The 8,949-nt window shown below is 47.9% G+C and overlaps 1 long non-coding RNA gene across 1 annotated transcript in view; it reads right to left on the bottom strand.

Annotated features, from left to right (window-relative positions):
• LOC116084476 overlaps window positions 1–8,949 on the bottom strand; it is a 19,701-nt gene extending 10,752 nt beyond the window's left edge. Inside the window, exon 1 of the long non-coding RNA XR_004116122.1 lies at window positions 8,702–8,949. This is a non-coding gene — a long non-coding RNA (uncharacterized LOC116084476). The remainder of the gene's footprint in view (window positions 1–8,701) is intronic.

Raw genomic sequence — 8,949 nt, 5'->3', positions numbered from 1 at the left:
ATGTCATCTTTGAGAAATGAGAAACATCCTTAGAGAAATGCAGGCTTGCTTGGTTTTTAGCAAGTGCATTTACCATCTCCAAGGGAGGGGCTGCCTGCTCAGGGTGGCCAGAGATTTATTAGCTGGAAAACATTCCAGAGACAAGCCCTTTTCTTGTTTGTGTCCCTCTGTAGGTTGCTGGGAGTCCAGATGACTGATGTGTATTGGGCCTTGCAGGTGGCTGAAGAAATATCCATTCTTACCATAACATGTAGGCAGGCTGTTCCTGAAGCAAGAATTGCTATGAGTAGGAGGGACTGAAAGGGACATTTGCTGATTCTCTGAGTCTAGACTTTCTTGAACCCAACTTGGAATTGTTATGAGATTTGGAAACAGCAGGGATCTAACAAATGAGTTCCCCGGAGTAGGCTAATCCTCAACCCCTGGGGTTTTAATACCTTTGATGGAGAAACGGGGAGGAGATCCAGGTCCTTCATCAAACCTCTCCAGCTTCAGGGGAGAATCAAACAACTCAAAAATGGAAAACATTAATGGATGCAAAGACCACAAAAAAGAAAGTTTCAGGTTGTCTCCAGCCTATAATGCAAAACATCCAACTGGGTTTAGCCAGTTGACCCTCATCCCCAGCTGATGACACAGAGGCTATGTGGCCAGACATTTCAGATAGGATGGAGCTCAGAATCCAAGAGACAAGAAACACACACACACAAAGGCTTTAGAATAAGAGGCTCAAAGGATTAAATTTCCTAGTAGAACCTGAAGCTCACCAATGAGAGAGAAGTTAAGAACCCCCATCAAAACTCTGGAGTCTTCCCCAGCTTCACTAAAGCTTCCCCCTGACCACTCTTCCTTCACATTCTCTTCACCTAAGCCCTTTGTAAAAAATCCTAAGTGCTTTAAAGGACATTCAGAACCTCACAGTACTAGCCCCGCCCCTCTCTAGACACAGCCCCGCCTCTCTCAAGTCACAGCCCCGCCTCTCTCTAGTCACAACCGTTCCCCACATCACCCTCAGAGTGTTTTTTAATCAGATAGAACCATCTTACACTTACTTGTCTTTCCGGCCTCGAACCTGAAACACATTCACCAAACTTTCTAAATCTCACCAGCCATTCTAGACACAAAGCACGTCTGTTCTCACCTCTTCAGGCTGAGTCCCTTATCAGAGGATTGGTATTCGCTCAGGACCCAAGACCAAGTTCTCAGCACAGAGGAGATGTATTTGCCCCAGAGGGACACAGGGCAGGGAATAAGAGACAAAGACAGAAGGGGAAGGGAACAAAGGAAAGGAGGTATTTGTCCCAGGAGGGGGACAAAAGACTGCCTTTGGATAGAAAGGAGCCGGATTTGGCCCATTGGCAAATGGTGGTTTATCAAGGTAAAATGGGAACTAACACCCCCCACTTCCACCCCGTTTCCCCACTCCACCCGGTTAGGATGAGGTGTTTAATTTTAATTGGGCATGTTAATTAGGTGAGCCAAAGGGGGCTTTCGATTGCCGGACTTCATTACTTTGATAGCTGAACCTCAGCCTCAGGAGGAAGAAGTGGCCAAATAAGGGAATGGACCTTGGGGGCTAGCTTTAGGAATGTAACCTAGTGGGTCTTAGCAAGGCAGTGAGAATGGGGGAGAAGGCCAAGGCCTACCAGAACTGGGGCTGGCTAGAGTTTCCTCAAGTTAGGGTCCTGATGATTTCCAATATTCTCTATTTTCTAGAGACCAATGTATGTTCATATCTTTGCATATCAGCACTTTAATTCTCTAAAGAACATAAACTATTTAGAACCACACACAATCACAATGGTCTTTTCTTTCCAATCTCAATCTCTCTCTCTTTTCCTCTCTCTCCCTTTCTCTTTCACACACACACACACACACACACACACACACCACAAAAGGGATACAATCAATAAAATACAGTACAAATTAACATCTGTATGTGATTGGTTTCGTACTGTACCTCTAAACCTGATCTCCAGCTCACACTGACATGCTGTTACCTCATTGGATACCATCTGAATGGATCCTCAGGAGTACACCTACACCTTAGCCCACAATTCCAAGCATGCACTGCGCCTTGCACTCTAAACTGGTATTCCTCCTCACTCTGCAGGAATTACACTGCTCAAAGCTAGCACAGCGTTTGGTACCAAGCACCAAGCGCACAGTGAGTGCCATGTACTCATGACAGTGGTTTGGGATATTTATCCACCATTCAAGTGTCTGCTTTGAAAGGGAGCTGATGACATCGGCGGTCAGAGGTTAGACTCTTAGATGCACTCACTCCGCCCTGCAGTTGGTTTCCAAGTACTGCTGACAAATGCTGTTAGATGTGTGGGGACCCCAGTGCAAGGCTCTGTTTAGGCAAAGACTGATTAGACCATCTCAAAGTCAGAGGCAGCTGTTAGACCAAGAGAAAAGCAAAGAATGTGCAGTAGTACCCCATCCCCGGCCCCCAAAACCTCTACTTCATTGAGGGGGTGGGGATTAGAAGTGGCAGGGCTCCATGTACTACTGAGGCATAATTCATCTCAAATCAGCATTCAGAACATACAACAGGCAACAGCTTTTCATTGCTGCTGCAACTCCCCAGGCAAGATGCCTGTCCAATTAGAGGATAATGACTGCTCCTGTTGGGATGGAGAAGTGTCAGGAGGAGGCCAGCAAAAGTGGTGGTCGAGCTGATAACGTATTAGATGCCAAGTGCCTGCTTTATGTCTCCAAACCTTTGTGAGGGAAGCATACAGATGCTTCCAGCACATCCCCAGGGAGCTACAGGAGAGCGGACCCAGAGACATGGTTACCTTTCACCTCCTCGGGGTTCAATCTTTTTCAAACCTCTTGGCCCTGGGAACATCTTGCTGTGGAATGGTTTGTACTAAAAAAGGGACCAGAGCCGCTTAAGACCTGGTGCCTTGAGGGGCAAATGTTTGGATATGCTTCGAGCTTCTTGGTCCGGACCTAGGGTAGATTTTATCTCCCCATACAGCTCTGGTTGGCATCCTCCCTAAATTCTTCTGGAACTCTAACCTTGACTATTTATATTCTGTGATGATCTCTCCCTCCCACCCCCATCCCCAAGGCCCTCCATCCAGTGTATGACTTGAAAGTGACATAAACAAATTTAAAATTCATCATAAAAGCGAATCCTCCCCTCTTAGGCATGAACTGTGAGGCTTAAGGGCTTTCGGCAGGGACTTTGAACACCCGTGTATCTGTGCATCCAGTAAAGTTCTCTTGTGCTGGCTCTGCTCAAAGAAACAGAAGGTTTTTGCCCCAAGCTAGCACACAACAGAGAACAAAGACTAGAAACCAGGCTAGTACTTGAAAACAAAAGATCATTTCCCTCTCCTTCAGTCAGGAGAGGAGGCATCACCCACACATTCCCGCAGTTTGCGCGGAGGATTTCAGCCTGCAAATCCATCCATCCACGAAAGCTGCCTCCAATTCGAACTGGATTGAGTGACAAATAGCTTTGGTGTCTCGCAAAGATTTATAGGTGGCAATGGCCACTCCTCTGTGTAATTACCCTCTATGCGTCTTTTCTTTCTCTCCCAGCCCCCAACCCTCTGCTTGCTCCCTCCTCCCTTCCTCTCCCTCCTGTTGACTTTTTCTCTCCCTGCAAACAGTTCCAGGCACTGCTTAGCATCTGCCACTCTGGCTCTAGAAAGTTTTGCTTCCCCTCTGCTTCCTGGCTGGCTGGAAGCCAGCCTCCAGTGTGGACAGCCGGGGCCCAGCCTCTGTGTTTCTCCGAGTGTGGACTGCTGCATTCCACACCAGGCTCTCTGAAGTCGGGGAGCCGCACCAGCACTTCAGTTGTGGGCCCCAATCAAGACAGGCCCAGCTGAGAGAGATTACTGTTGCTTTTTATACTTTAAGCAGAAAACAGAACAAGACATTCAGCTTTGGCCAGATCCCACAGAAGGACTGAGATTGGTGGCTGGGCGGCTTGCACACTGTCTCAGAGAGAACAGAATGGAAGAAAAAAAAACAGCACTGTTTTGGGGATTCTGTTTTGTTTTGTTTGCCCAGTCCAGCACACACCCTCACGCTGCCCCTTCCCCACACACACACCCTGCCCCAGCCTGCCCCAGCAGTGGTGAAGGGCTACGAAGGACAGTCGCACAAGAGAAAAAGGCAGAAATGCTCAAAGTCAAGGTAGTAAGTAAGTGTGGCCTGGCCAGAAAGAAAGTCCCAAGTGGTCCCTGGGTAGAACATATGACTGGGATTCTCAGTGCAAAATCAGCTGAATACTCACTGTGTTTAAAATGTCAAGAACAAGACAGGGAGGAAAGGGGAGAGGGAGGGTGCCTTTTGGTTTGTGGGAGGCAAGTTACAAAATGCTAGAAACACAAGTTCGCATTCTTGTGTCTGCCTGTTACAAGTCCAATCTGCAGGCTGCCTGGAGCCAGGGAACACTGGAGCTTGATCCCAACCCACTGAGCTCTGCCTCCACCTTCTTGGGCTCTGGAGGAGGAGTCTCCCACCACTGCATCAAGAGCCAGTTAGAGCATCAGACACAGTGCAAGCGAGATCTCAAAGATCTGGCTAAAGGGCTGCATGGCACTGTGAAGTACTCAGGAAAGCAAGAATCAGGCCTTTCTCTTATATTCAATTCTAAAATGTGATTCTGGGGATGGGGGAAGGGTTAGGGAATGGTCTCAAGAAACAGCTAGGGAAGAAAGAAAGAAAGAAAGACGGAAAATAGCCAAGCTGAGAAATGGCATGTCAGTGGAAATCAACTGAGGCTCACTCCCACAAGAACACCCCTTAGAGATCCAGTCAAAGACATCTTTAAGGTATTGTTCACCAGGAAAGTGGAATACATTTCACCTATACCATCCCTCACTGGCACATCATTAACTCAGGGTGCATCCTGCGTTAAAGGGACTCAGCAAACACCTGTACAGGCCAGAGAGTGCTGCCTGACTGGATGCAGAAGTGTCCGTGAAGCTGCCCATGAGTCCAGAGGGCTCTGGCCAGAACAATCGATCTGTCCCAGCCATCACAGCTGTGACAGCTCCCCCCTCTCCTATGTCGGGGGGGGGCGGGTAGGGGAGAGTGTTTCCACCATATTGAGCAAGGCAACTTTGCTTTGCCACAGGAACTAGTGGTAAGAGCCTTGGAGTGCCTAACCGCTCCGGTGTAAATCCTTACTAGCTTCCTATTCTGCCCATTGGCTGCTCAAGCTCCAGAAAAAAAAAGGAGGAACAAGGGACAATCAAAAGCTAAGCAGTGGAATTCAGGAATTTAGAAGTGTCCAGTGTCAAGTCGAAGCCATTTGCTCAGATAAGAAAGTTAACGAACCTTCCAGAAATGTACTTTCCCTCTAAGACTGAGTTTGTATACCCAGAAACACTTGTACCCCTAAGAGATGTTTCTTACAGAGCCTTCTCCTGCCCACCCATGCTCTCAGGCATTAGTTTCAGGTCCTAAGACAGGAATCTTTGTGGTCACTTTTCAAAGCGTCACTTCCTCTCCCTCACTGGCTCTAGTTGATATTTGGGGATGTTGGGTTACCCTATCCATCAGCCTGTCCATAGAGCATCCTCTAGTCTAAGAGACACTAGACCTTTGTTAACAATGGATCGGGTCAGAATGAGTGGGGGGACCGGATCACTCTGAAGCACACAAGAAATCCATTTGCCCACAGAGCAGACTTTCCCACTTCCTGGTGTGTGCTAGTCCCTTTAGCAACAGTTTCTGGACTTGTTGTGCACAGTAGTGACTGAAGCAACACACCTTCCCTGAAATATTAGTAGGGAACGAGAAGGGCATCATCAGCCATGTGTTAGTATGTGTCCCTGGGGTCTTCAGAGATGCAAGTGGTTAGCCATCCATCTCCAGCTAAACCAGGCGTGCTCTCATGACGAGGGAGAACCAAAGGATGAAGACAGTGCCCAAGGCTTCAAAAAACTGCCAAATCTACTCAAGGCTGTCACAGTGATAACAACAGCTATTGTAGTGTATACTGTGAGCCCAGGTGAGGTCCGTGGGGACGCTGAGCCCTGTCTGTACAGAAACAGGAAGAAAATCTCTCACTACCTAGTTAGGTAAAATAAAGGCAAAGTGGATATAAAGCCATTGTTGGTAGGGGAGGGGCTTGAGGGAGATGCCAAACTGCTCTCAGAGCAAGCCCCCACATCGACCTAAAGAGCAGTCGAGGAGAGAAACCACTTCCCTCTCTATATTCTGAGGCAAATGCTAGCCTCCTGCGGGAACAAGGCTGTTCTTATATGTCAACACGGGGGAAGGGGGATCCAAACAGGATGCCCGGGGAAAGAATCCAGAAGAACTTCAGAAGGCAAAGGCATGGCAACAAAAAGAAAGGGAACAGGGCCAGGAACAAAGACTAAATGTACCGGGGTAGGTGGCACCTTCACGCACAAAAATAGAGATGAGTGGATGTCCCAAGTGGGGCTGGGTGTTTGACAATATTCCAAGACTGAGAAAATGGTCCCTGGCCAGTGGGAACCAGGGTGGTTCCTGAAGGCCCAGACCTCAGCTTTCTGCCATCTTGCTTGAATCTTGAAGGAGTCACCCAAGTCAGCAGGGCTTCATTTTGCAAGGCCAAGGCTCTTCCTTTGAATAGCCTAGTATAGCCGTGCAGAAATTGGCTAAAGAAAGTATTCTCTTGGCTCCACCTTTAATCACACTGAAACTGCCTCCAGGGCACTATGGCATCAAAAGTTTGACACACCACAGAATAATCTGGCAAAGGACACCAATAATTGTTCACAACCAGGCCACCACTGTTCCTTGTAGGGTAAAACTCCAGATAGATCAGTTTGAAACACCAGTTATCCTTGGCTCTTCAAACCTAATCCCCTCAAGCTCCTTGATCCACCGAACTTGCGCAGAGATACTTAGGCGCCACACTTGCTAGAGCAAAGTCAGAGGGCACACCACCCACCACTCCAGCCAATGGCAACACTGTATGACTCACAAGGCAGTCAGGGCCACTCTGCCTCAATTGCGAGATCCTTGAGTCACAGAGGACTCATCTATTCGAATGTCCCTCATTCACGCAAGCATCTTTCTCCAGGTGGCCTGGGGTGCTTTCCAAGCCACTGGCTCATCCCCAGTCATGCCACTTGGAAGGAGAACAAAAGGCGGGAAAACAGGAAGGTCATTTTTTATGGGGAAACTGAGGATCCAAGAACCCCTGAAGTGAAATGTGTAGACATTTCTGAGTCAGGCATGCTAGAAGAGCCAAAACAAGTTCTGACTCCTAAATGGTCTATTTTCTTGGCTAATTTTATAAAGCTATTATGACGAGGTGTTTTGATGCTGCAAACTCAAAACAGGTGAAGCCAAAACATATTCTCACTGCCTCTCGTATAACCATTTTCTCACCATTTCGTCCTTCTCTTCCCTCACCAGTGGATCTGATTAACTCTGTTTCTCTTGCTTTATAGGCTCCTGTTTTCCTGGGGGCCGGATATGCTCAGATTTGACAGGCACATTACCCCTTGTGTTTACATCATTTTAATCATTACCTGGTTCTTGATAGTCTCTGATTTTGGAGTTCTGCCACCCATCTCCTCCCCTGTCCCTAAACTATATATACCCTTGACTCCTGAACATAGGGGGCTGACAATTAGTAGAGATCGAGCTTCAGTAAGGGTCACAAATGGAGTGCAAAATGTCCACTGTATTCATTTGCTTTTAAAAAATGGCATTTATCAGCTAAATGTTTGGCCCAAATCGAAATACTTGCACATCTAAATAGCCACTGTAAATAGGAGCTATTAAAATAGCTGCCTCCAAAGAATGGAGATTGTTGGTGTCACCTGTTCTGGCTCCTGACTGGACCCTCTTTCCCAAGGCCTTCTGTTCTGCTGTATGCTGGTGTACAGCTCATCAAAGGAGATGTGAGCGTCAGCGCTGCTTTTTACCCTGCTATTCCAAGCGAGGACTATGTAGGTGCCAGAAATGAAGCTTACACGGAAGCAGAATAGGACACTAGTGGCATAGCCACGTGTCTCTGTCTCCCTGTGATGCAGCCTGGCTGGCATCAACCTTCTGCCAACCTCCTTGCTGCCCCTATCCACCCACGAGCTCTTCTTGTTGGGTCAGAAATGAGATTCTTTGACAGTGCCAGACAACCAGCCAATGCTGGGAAGAAGAAAGCAAAAGCAAAAGCAGCTTTCTAAATTAAGCCTGGGTTCACTTATAAAAATAAATAGCCACAGCCTAGCAACGTGCTCACAGCTTAGCTTTCTTCTGTTATGAAACCACCATGGCTGGGGGCCCAAGATGACAGAGTCAGAACAGGACCCCACACCCTGACTCCTCCCATGTGTAGTAGTCATCCAGGGGAGCGCTGACAGTGGCCCTTAGAGGGCCTTGCTCTTCATTCAGGGCCAATCTAAGGCCAGGCTCCAAAGGCAGAGGGGATCCAGAGCCTCCCAAATATAATGAGCCCCCCAAGCACCTTCAGGCTCTTGGTGACAGCCAACACACCAGAGGCAAAAGTGAATGAAGTCCCTTCACCAAAGAGGCAATGCCCCTGTGCTGGATCTTCACACCATCCCACAGTCAGAGGGAGCACCTACAAGAGATTGCTGGGTGCTGCTTCTTCCTACCCAGGTCCTGGTGATATGTCTGTCACAGTGGGTAGGGAAGGGTGAATGGAATACACAGTCAGTAATAACTGTTATTGTCCCCAAACCTTCTCTCCGTCTTATGTCAACAGCACCTCCAGTGATGAGTTCTGCTTGAAAGAAGGGCTAGGAGAGAAAATAGTGGCTGATCTTTTGATCTTAGTCTTGCTGGGACACTCAGAAGTAGAGCCCACAAGGCCCTTTGGAGACTCATGGGAAGTGTGGCAGCGTGGTATGAAGGATCTGTTCCTGACATCAGCTCTCTCAAGCTTTGAAATGATATGCCAAGTCAGCCTGATCCAAGGACTATGACCATCTATTCGGAGTTGCTAGGATCAGAATG

The sequence above is a fragment of the Mastomys coucha genome, unplaced genomic scaffold (assembly GCF_008632895.1).
Source record: "Mastomys coucha isolate ucsf_1 unplaced genomic scaffold, UCSF_Mcou_1 pScaffold9, whole genome shotgun sequence".
Lineage (NCBI taxonomy): Eukaryota > Metazoa > Chordata > Mammalia > Rodentia > Muridae > Mastomys > Mastomys coucha.
This window is presented reverse-complemented; position numbering and strand designations above follow the sequence as displayed.